Below are 7,693 nucleotides of genomic sequence, written 5' to 3'. Positions count from 1 at the left end.
AAATATATATATATATATATATATATATATATAGTCCCAGGGCCCAAGGACCTTAAATTAAATTTAAGTATATGCAAAATATACACAAGGCAAATACAAAAGATGAAGTGGCACCATAGGCTGGAGGAGTTGGGAGAGGTAAATAAGTGAAGGGAGGGGAGACAGTGGTTCATTCACAGGATTTAAAGCTGGAAGAGACCTTAGAGGTCATCTAGTCTAGCCCTCTCATTTGTCAAATGAGGAAATTGAGGCCCAAGAGGAGAAGTGGTTGTCTATTAATTATTGGTAACATTAAGTCTGGTAGAGGCATAAATGAAGAACCTGTGGAAGTTTTAATGGGTGTATCAAAACAAGCATCACACATAAGATAATGGCACAGCAAGTAAATAATGGTGAAATCCTCTCCATGCTGGATTATTTGACTCTGGGTGTGTTAGATGACATAGCAAATGTCTTTAAAGAGAAACTCAATTCTGATGGTACTATGCCTGAAAACATATTGGTAGTTTATTATCTGGAAATCAATTCTTTTTTTTTGTTAACATATTTTCACATTAGTGATGTTGTAAGTAAGAATTAGAATGAATAGGAGGAACCACTAAAAAGAGGAAACAAAACACACCAGAAGAAAAAAATAGCAAATTGTATACTTCAATCTGCATTCAAACTCCATTGTTCTTTCTTTGGATATGGATAGCATTTTCCATCATGAGGCCTTTGGAGAAGTCTTAGATCCTTGCATTGCTGAGAAAGGTTAAGTCTATCAATATTAGTCGTCACACAGCATGGCTATTACTGTGTCAATGTTCTCCTGGTTCTGCTCACTTCACTCAGCATCAGACCATACAAGTCTTTCCAGGTTTTTCTGAAGTCTGCCCACTCATCATTTCTCATAGCACAATAGTATTCCATTATATTCATATACCACAACTTGTTCTGCCATTTCTGAATTGATGGGCATCTTCTCAATTTCCAATTCTTTGCTACCACAAAAAGAGCTGCTATACATATTTTTGTACATGTGGGTCCTTTTCCCATTTGTATGATCTCTTTGGGATACAGGCCTAGAAGTGCTATTGCTGGGTCAAAGGGATTTTAAACAGGTGTTGTGAATCCTGATTACATTGAAAAAGCCTCATGAAAAGGATCTCATGGACAAAATTAATGAATACGTAGGCAAAGCTACTACTTGTTTATCATCCTCTCATTACTGGGGCATGTCATAAACCTGCAACCACCATGGAAGCATAAGCTTTTTAAAGTTCCTCTCTTGCCACCCATGCTTAAGTGTCTCAAGACTGATACAGATGTAGTAATATTCCCAACAGGAATTTTAGTCTTAACAATCATGCTGCCAGTGATTCCACAGTCAAGCAAATAATACCTTCATGACTTCATTTATATTTTTGGCCATCTTTCATCATGGTGCCTGAAGAATCCAGGTCACGTGACAGAATTTTGTCTCATCCATCTTCATGCCAGTGGTTATGTTGTCTTTCATCACCTTTATGGAATGTAATCTTGCAACTTTGTCTCCTTTCTACTTTCTCATTATAGTATAAAGGAAAACTTGTAGTCCTTTGAAGAAGTAGTTAACTCAATGAGGGAACATGTTTGAATTCATTCAGAATTAGTGACTGGATCCAAGGACCATTAACTGGACCCACACAGATGGAAGAGATTAGAAACTCATGATATTAAAATAGAATGTGCCAAAATTTCTCTGGACCCTACCAAAGCCTCATGTAAAGATGGCTATTCTGTGTCTCAGCAGATCTCAACATGTTTTCATCATTGTCCAACTCTTGCCACCGTCAGACCTTATGTTGACACAGAATAGCTAAGGGAGTTCTGCTTCTACCCCTTGTTCCACTCCAGAGCTGACATTGTTAAACATAGCAGGGCAGCTACTGGTACTGAGTCATCAACATAGCTATCAACTGAATCATCATAAGCTGCTATATAGAGCTGCTCTGCAGTCTGTGGTATGACCACTCCTCCAACTTCACCTGGAAATGCCCCAGTTCAGTTGTCACACCCTTATCTCAAAGTCTTTGGTACATCTGGTAGGAAAGGAACTCCTCTGAGAACACCAGCAACCTCCCCACTCCCTCAGGTTGCAGTCAAGGTCCCCCAAAAGGTGAACAGATTCTGTGAGACCATGTCTACACTGAGAGCAACAACTTTCTAATAATAAGAGGATTAAAAGAAAGATCTGACAATAAAGGTTCTGTCACTCTAAGTGATCTTCCAGGGTTTTTAGGTAATCTAGTCACTAGAAAAGATCATGTTGAGAAAGATAAGGAAGAAGCTACAATATCAAAGAAGCTATCTGAGATCACTACAGCAGATACTGAGCTTGTGGTACTTTGAGGATGATTTGACTCTTCTTTCTATCGAGACAGTCTCCCATGTTCTCGAGAGAAAGTCCTATTCAACATCTTCCAACACTCATCATACCAATATGAGCACTGAACCTCTAACTTCCTCTCTGGACAATTTTGAGCTTGACACAGCAAAGCAAGCCTTTACTCCCATAGATTGGCCATGTGGGTGTGCCGAAGAAAACCCTCCTGGTAACAGGGAAAATCAGACTTCATTGGAGCTGAACATCCTCACACTTAGCCCTTGTAAAATTCCATCTCAGAAAAAAGAAGGGTTTGGAAGTGGACAACCTCCCCCATATGATCACCTTTTTTGAGAAGACACTACTAAAGACTGCTTACCATTTTGTTAGAAAGAAGACTAAAGACCTATTTAAGAAAACAAAAGGAAACACAGAGGAAGATTACATGCCCTCTATTTCCCTAGTGGAAGTACTGGATAAGCTGAAACCACAGGGAGGAGATTCACATATCAAGTAGTTGAATGAATTGTCTTTGCCCAGCAAGTCTGTCAATTGGGCCCACTTTGGAGGCTCTCTACCCTCAGATGAGATTCACACCCTTTGAAACAAATTGCTGTTGCTACACAGTCAGTGACTTCCTCAGCATTTCAAAAGGCAGAAATATGCTCTCCAGCACAGATGTCTCCTCTGAGAGATGATCAAAGCAACATCACTGGAGAGGCCCAAAACTACTATGAATGATCAGTTGAAGTTCTAAGAGTAGGACATCCACAAGTGGGAAGTAAGCTTGCAAAAAGAATAGGCCAGATACAATCAGCTTCAGGAGAAACATAGCCCTGTGGTGACCCAGCTACACAGCCAGATCAGACAGCTGTTACATGATCAGGAGGAAATCTACAACCAGGGCCAGGAATTACAGACAAAGCTGGAAGACTCCCGGGATATGATTGCAGATCTGAGGTCAGAAATAAAGAAGGCCAATAATGAGGCATACAACTCTGTGTCTCTCCCAGAGAGTTACTGCTTAGCCAAGTTTCTCAAAAGCTTTCAAACAGTGAATTGGTCCAGGAGCAGATGGAGTTCTTGAATAGGCAGCTGTTGGTCCTTGGGTAGATTAATGAGTTATATTTGGAGCCATTGCAGAACAAACATACAGACCCTATACAGAAAATGGAAATAATGATGGATGACTTCTTATAGGAAAGAACTAGAGAAAAATGGAAGCCATCAGCAGCTTGATACCTCCCAAAATCAGATTATGGAACTAGAATCTCATTTGGCAAACTAGACCATCTTCTAATGGAATAGAAGAAATACCTGGAAGATGTCAAACTTGGTCTACAGCACAGCTACAAGAAGTAGAGAGGAAGATGATGCTCAGAAAAGGATTATCCAGGCATTTGAAATAAAAATCTTTGATTTATATGGCAGCCCAGAGAAGGATGGCCTCTTGGAAAAAAAAAAAAACTTAAAGAAAAGGCTGAGGCTAAGGCAACTGAGAAAATGTTTGGCTGTTGTAGTAAAGGTTGCCCTGATTCACTGATAGGACAGAGTAAATAGGCCACTGGATGCAATGGTGAGACCAAGATGCCCAAGTCTGGTAGCAGCCAAATCACTAGTGATAGCAGAATAAGTGGAGGAAGTAATACCAGCAGTACCGAGCTTTCTACTCCCAAGAAACCTCCAAACCAGAGGGCCAGAACATTCAGCAATTGGTGGAATATAACAGTTTCAGAACTTTCCACCATCTTTGTGACTGTTGGCACACTTCCCAGTTCAAAGAACTTCCTGGACATAATGGCTCCAGAGTTGTTTTTTAACAAGAGTGACAGCCAGTGTGAAGAGCATAGCTTGATCAACAACAACCTTTCTGAGACAATAAAGACTGAACTGTACAAAGATCCAAGCAGGGAAATGAAGGAAACCCAACTTCCTTCCCCAGGACCTACATGACCCTCACTCATCTCTCAAAACCCAGGAAAGTGTTGGACAGCTTTGTATCATGGATTATAATGAGACTTAGCATGAATCCCCTTAAAGGATGATGGTCAATCAGTGTTAAGTTTCATATTCTTTATATAGAATGGGAGGCATGCATGCAAGTATAAAAGATTTCATATTTCCAGGTGTGAGTAGCTAGCTCTTGCATGGAAATAAGACTGAGCTCCTTTTTGACAAAAGACGGAATGCAGAAGAATGTTTGGATCTGCCAGTGAAATGCCTTTGACTTTTCTCCTGACTCTCACGTAAACTTCACTTTTCTTTACCTAGAAATGCAACCTAAACAAAGGACCAATTTGTATTCATAAATGCCTTTCTTTTCTTCCTCCTTTTCCCAAATTAGTGCATCCTATGAACCTGTGCAATATGAGGCACCACCCCTAAAAAAATTATAAGGTAGTTTGGAAAGAGACAGAGACAGAGAGAAAGACAGACCCAGAGAGAAAGAGAATGGACATCAGCACCATGGCAAGATCAGGAAAGTAATCATATAGAAAATGTTTTTTGAACTGTTTCTCAAAAAAAAAGGACAAAGAAAATTAGGAGAGAAAACAATAGTTTACCTGTCGAATCCATGGAGAAGGGAAGACATTATGCCCAAACAAGAGATAGATGGTATTACAAAAGGTAAAGTGGATAATTTTGATTATATCAAATTAAAAAGGTTTGCATAAACAAAACCAATGCAATCAAGATTAGAAGGAAAGCAGAATGCTGGGAAACAATATTTACAGTAAGTGTCTCTGATAAATAACTCATCTTTCAAATATATAGAGAACCGAGTCAAATGTATAAGAATACAAATCATTCTGCAATTGATAAGAGACTAAAGGATATAAACAGGCAGTTTTCAGATGAAGAAATCAAAGCTATCTATAGTCATATGAAGAAATGTTCTAAATCACTATTGATTAAAGAAATGCAAATTAAAACACCCCTGGTAGATTGTCTAATATGACAGAAAAGGAAAATGTTAAATTTTGGAGGAAATATGGGAAAATTGGGACATTAATGCACTGTTGGTGGAATTCTAAACTGATCCAACAATTCTGGAGAGCAATTTCAATTTCCCAAAATTGGATTGTCCAAAGGGCAATCAAACTGTGTCATATCCTTTGGTTCAGTAATGCTGCTACTAGGTATGCATCCCAATGAGATTACAAAAAAATATTTATAGCAACTCTTTTTGTGGCAGCAAAGAATTGGAAACTGAGGGGATGCCCATCAATTGGGGAATGGCTGAATAAGTTGTGATATATGAATGTAATGGAAACTATTGTATTATAAGAAATGATCAGCAGGCAGATTTCAGGAAAATCTGGAAAGGCTTATATGAACTCATGCAAAATGAAGTAAACAGAACCAGGAGAATATTGTACACAATAATAGCAACATTGTGTAATGATCAACTTTGATGGACTTAGCCCTTCTCAGCAATATAATGATTTAAGACAATTCCAAAGGACTCACAATGGATAATGCTATCCACACTCAGAGAGAGAATTGATGGAATCTGAATTCAGATCAAAGCATATTATTTTCACTTTATTTTCTCAAGGTTCTTTTTTTTGGTCTATTTCTTCTTTTACAATGTGACTAATATAGAAATATGTTTTACATGATTGCACATACATAACCTATATCAAATTGCTTACCATCTTAAGAAAGGGGTGGAGAGGGAGGGAGGGAGGGAGAAATTTGGAACTAAAAAAAATTGTAATGAATATTGAGGACTTCCAGGAGCCAAGATGGTGGAATAAGCAGTAAATTGCTATAGCTCTCCCATATTCATCTCCAATCAACCATAAAATAGCACTCCAGAACAGTGGAGCCAGTGGAAAGATGGAGTAAAGCAGTCTTTTAGCCCAGGACACTTGGAAAATCAGCAAGAAAGGTCTGTCTCATTTGGGTAAAAGGAGAGCACAATCCAGGACAGGAAGCATGCCAGCAAGCCAGCAACAAGCCTCACATCAGCAAACCAGTGGGAGATCCTGAGCACCAGTGTGGTGCGGCAGGCTAACACCAACACCAGGACTGTCTTCCTCCAACCCCTGCCATGTGCCTTAGTGTAGCCAGGGGAACTAACAGACTCTAACTTCACAAACCACCAAGTGCTTCAGAGTAGCCCAGACAAAGAGGCATCCTCCAGCAGCCAGACTTCCACATGCTTCAATGTAGCCCTGTGGAAATGCAGAAAAACCCCTACCCAGCCTCAGCACATGCCAGAGTCTACCACTGGGACCCCAGTTCAGCACCAGGTAAACTGTCATGGCCCCCAGCAGCACCAGCCACTTTCCACCTCACTTCCTCAATATAGCAGCAGACACAAGGAATCTTAATGGGCCTCAGGGCAGCATCAGCACAGCACCAGGTAAACAGCCAGGGTCTGCAGCCATGGGCACAAGAAACCTGAGACAGAGCCCCTTCCACCCTTGAAGCAGAGATCAAATTTAAAAGAAAGGGGGAAAGCTCCCAAAAAAGGATGAGCAAAAAACAACAAAAATAGAATACGACCATAGAAAGTTATTATGGTGACAGGGAAGACCAAGACACCAACTCAGAAGAGGACAACAATGTCAAAACACCTAAAAACCCAAAAGAAAAATGGGAAGGGGTCTCTAGCCCAGAAAGAACTCATGGAAGAGCTAAAAAAGGAGCTTAAAATCACATAAGTGAGGTAGAAGAAAAATTGAGAAAGGAAATGAGAGTGGTGTAAGAGAATTATGAAAAAAGAGTCAACAGCTTGGAAAAAGAAAATGACTGCTTAAAAAGCACAACTGGACAAATGGAAAAGAAAATACAAAAGTTAACTGGGGAAAACAACTCCTTAAAAGTTAGAATTGGGCAAGTGGAAGCTAATGACTCTATGAGACATCAAGATCAATCAAATTCAAAAGAATGAAAAAACAGCAAGACCTAGGCCCACAGGGCAAAATTTAAAAAATCCATCAATAACATCAAGAAAAACATCCCAAAATAAAAACTCCAAGGAACATTAAAGCCAAATTTCAGAACTATCAGGTCAAGGAAAAAATACTACAAGTGACTAGAGAGAAACAATTCAAATATTGGAGAGTCACAATCAGTATTACACAGCTGCAACATTAAAAGACTGGAGGTCATAAAACATGATGTTCCTGAAGGCAAAGGAACTAGGGCTACAACCAAGAATCACTTACCTGGCAAAATTAAGTATAATACATCAAGGGGAAAAAATAGTCATTCAATTAAATAGAGGATTTCAAGCTTTCAGAAGGAGACCAGAGCTAAACCAAAAATTTGACCTCCAATGTCAAGACCCAAAAGAAAAAAAAAAAACAGGTAAAAAGGGAGAAGAAGACATAA

The 7,693-nt window shown here is 39.4% G+C and overlaps 1 pseudogene; it reads left to right on the top strand.

The window, feature by feature from the left end:
- The first annotated feature begins 370 nt into the window (after positions 1–370).
- LOC114045631 lies at positions 371–4,300 on the top strand (annotated as a pseudogene).
- Positions 4,301–7,693: the final 3,393 nt, after the last annotated feature.

The sequence above is a fragment of the Vombatus ursinus genome, unplaced genomic scaffold (assembly GCF_900497805.2).
Source record: "Vombatus ursinus unplaced genomic scaffold, bare-nosed wombat genome assembly UNPS02014779.1, whole genome shotgun sequence".
Taxonomy (NCBI): domain Eukaryota; kingdom Metazoa; phylum Chordata; class Mammalia; order Diprotodontia; family Vombatidae; genus Vombatus; species Vombatus ursinus.
This window is presented reverse-complemented; position numbering and strand designations above follow the sequence as displayed.